We start from the raw sequence: 3,674 nt of genomic DNA, 5'->3' as shown, positions 1-3,674 counted from the left end.
ACAATAGAATCATTCTTAACCTACCATTCTGTGATTGGCCCTTCATTTTATGTTTACTGGTCACTTATTACAATCAGCTTTTTGTGCCATTTCATGTCAATTTACCATATTTTTCTTAATCCCTTGCATAATACTCCATTGTACAGCTTTATAGTAGTTTATTAGATCTGTCTCCTACTTCTCGATATTAACATTGTCAGTTGAATTTTCAAATATTTTTATCTTTGAGAAAGCTTTTGGGTATTTCCTTCTAGTGGGCTTGTGGATGTGTTGATTTGCAATATGAATTTTTGTATCTATACTTCTAAATTGCTTTCCAAAAATAGACATTTCCATCTCTAAAAATGACAATACCTATTCTGTCATAGCTTCACTAACATAAGATCTTATAAAATATTTTGTCTGGTATCATTTTGGCAGTTTGGAAAATGGGCATTGTTGCTGTTTGATAGTATATATTTTTTTGTGTGTGTATGTGTGTGAATGATCTGACCGTTTCTAAATTTATTCCCATCTTGTTTTCATTTTTTGTGAAATTGTTATTCATATAATTTGCATTTTCTTTAAATGAGATTTAAGAAATATTGATTAGTAAGAATAGTTTAATAATAGTTTAGTCCTGTGACTCTAGCTCTCCTTTCGTATAGGCAAGAGTTGTCAACACTGCAAAACTATACATAATTTTCTACATTAGAATAATTTTTTACTGAAATATGCTCATATTCAAAATATCTCCTTACATGAAATGACCATAAAAAATAAGAAATAAACATGTGAATTCAGGAGAACAGGGAGAATGGTACTAGGTAATTAAAACAGAATGCTAAAAAATAAAATGACAGAGAGGCACTTGGGTGGCTCAGTCAGTTAAGCATCCGACTTCAGCTTAGGTCATGATCTTGTGGTTTGTGAGTTGGAACACCACGTTGCGCTCTCTGCTGACGGCTCAGAGCCTAGAGCCTGCTTCGGATTCTGTGTCTCCCTCTCTTTCTCTGCCCCTTCCCCACTCACACTCGCGCGCGTGCTCTCTCTCTCTCTCTCTCTCTCAAAAATAAATTAAACATTAAAAGAAGTTAAAAAAATAAAATGAGAGATCAAGAGATTAGGATACAAAGCCCAGGAGTAGCCTATATTTATCATAATATTGGATAAGTGTGTCATTTGGAGTCAATAGGGATATTATGGGCTGTTTTTATTTTATTTTATTTTATTTTATTTTATTTTATTTTGTTTCATTTTGTTTTGCTTCATTTCATTTTACTTTATTTTATATTTTATTACATCTAAACTAGTTAACATATAGTGTAGTCGTTTCAGAAGTAGAATTTAGTGATTCATCATTTACATACAACACCCAGTGCTCATCCCAAGTGCCCTCTGTAGTGCCCATCATTCATTTAGCCCATTCCCTACACAGCACCCCTCCAGTAACCCTCTGTTCTCTGTATTTAAGAGTTGCTTATGATTTGCTTCCCTCTCTGTTTTTGTCTTATTTTCTTTCCCTTCCCCTATGTTCATCTGTTGTGTTTCTTAGATTCCACATATGAGTAAAATCATATGACATTTCTCTTTCTCTGACTGGCTTAATTCACTTAGCAAATACACTCTAATTCCATCCATGTTGTTGCAAATGGCAAGACTTCATTCTTTATGATTGCTGAGTAATATTCCATTGCACATATATACCACATCTTCTTTATCTTCATCAGTCGTTGGACATTTGGGCTCTTTCCATAATTTGGCTATTGTTGATAGCACCATTATAAACATTGGGGTGCATGTGGTCCTTTGAATCAGAATTTTTGTATCCTTTGCATAAATACCTAGTAGTGTAATTGCTGGATCATAGCATAGCTCTATTTTTAATTTTTTGAAGAACGTCCATACTGTTCTCCAGAGTGACTGCACCATTTTGCATTCCCACCAGCAGTGAAAAAGTTCCCCTTTTCCCGCATCCTCGCCAACATCTGTTGTTTCCTGAGTTGTTAATTTTAGCCATTCTGACAGGTGTAAAGTGACATCTCATTGAGGTTTTGGTTTGTATTTCCCTGATGATGAATGATGTTGAGCATCTTTTAATGTGTCTGTTAGCCATCTGGATGTCTTCCTTAGAAAAGTGTCTGTTCATGTCTTTGGCCCATTTCTTCACTGGATTATGTGTTTTTTGGGTGTTGAGTTTCATAAGTTTGTTTTATAGATTTTGGATACTAACCCTATCTGCTATGTCATTTGCAAATATCTTCTCCAGTTTATGGACAATTAAATAACAGATTAAAAGCTATAACCCAAATATGTTGCTACTTGCATCAGAATTAACTCCGTATCAATTTACATGTATAAGTAAACAATAGAAATGCTAGAAGAAAACATAATTTAGTTTCCCATTTTTTGAGTGCTGGTTATCATTTTAAAGATACTATAAAACAAAAAATTCCTACAGAAAGAATATATGACAATAAAATAGACATGCCATTACCGAAACACATCAGAAAATGAGAAAGAGAAAACAAACTCCAAAAATATTTGTAACACATAAACAATATTTAAAGAACATATAGAAATGAATTTGCTAAAATAGCAAATGGAGTCATCATTTTAATAAAATCATTTTTATTTTTTTGAACATTGCATTTTGATTAGTCTTGGAAAAAACCACATTCTGAAAGCAAATCATCACCAGAAAATAGAGAACACTACATTTTATGTAATTTACCTTTTGGAAATTGGCCTGAAGGGTTCTGTGAGCATGAGCTGTAGAGAAACAGCCCTTTCTGCATCATCTCATGGAGTTTCTGCTTAAACTCCAAGCAGATGAAGGAGGATCTTCTCTCTGACCTTTTCAATGGCTTACAGTCAACCAGCCCCACGTCCCATGTCAGAAGAGGAGCTATACAGCTAAAATGGCAGGCCACTGGGGCAGGCTACAATCTTGCAATGAAAAAGGACAATGGGGTTCCACTGATAAACAGAGATGTGTCTGTGAGAGAATGCTTTATGAAAAAACAATGCAGGCAAGCACACCAGCTGTACGTGAGAGGGAACTTGGAAGCATGGAAGGAGGTGAACAACCAGCAGTCTTTTCCTTCTGGAGATTGGTGGTGGTGGTGGTGTGGCTATAATTACTGAGACTTTTTCAAAGTTTTTGCTCTAAATTCTGCATCTATTTGAAATGTACATTTGAAGTGTTTGTAACTTCTGATTTTTTTCTAAGATATTTGTAATATGAGTTTCTTTGAACTAGGCTTCTCCTCTAGTGTGGGTTTCCTTGGAAGTAAATTTAGTTTCCCATCATTAATCAGCAAATGAGTTGTTTATTTCCTATAGCTTCCTTGATTAAATGCAAGGACATTGGAATGATGAGTATCCCAGGAGAGAGGAGGAGTGGGAGAGAAGGAAGGAGGGAGAGAAAAAGTGAGGAAGGAAGGAGAAAACACAAAATAGTAGAATATGAAGTTGCTTGCTTTAAGAAATTCAAATCCAAGCCTACAAAAGGAGAAATGTCTGCTGTTTTCTCCCACTTTGTGGTCATGGAAGAGCTGAGTCGGCTTTCATCCAACTGGCAGGAGGAGACCTAAGCTCAGAAGAAACTCACGTGAAGAGGGTTAGTTTGTTGGTCCACAGGGGAAAGTTAGCAGCCAGGGAATGCACTGAGAGGGTCCAGACAATGGGGTGCT

Source organism: Panthera leo, chromosome D3, assembly GCF_018350215.1.
Source record: "Panthera leo isolate Ple1 chromosome D3, P.leo_Ple1_pat1.1, whole genome shotgun sequence".
NCBI classification, from domain to species: domain Eukaryota; kingdom Metazoa; phylum Chordata; class Mammalia; order Carnivora; family Felidae; genus Panthera; species Panthera leo.
Note: the sequence above shows the minus strand (reverse complement) of the source record.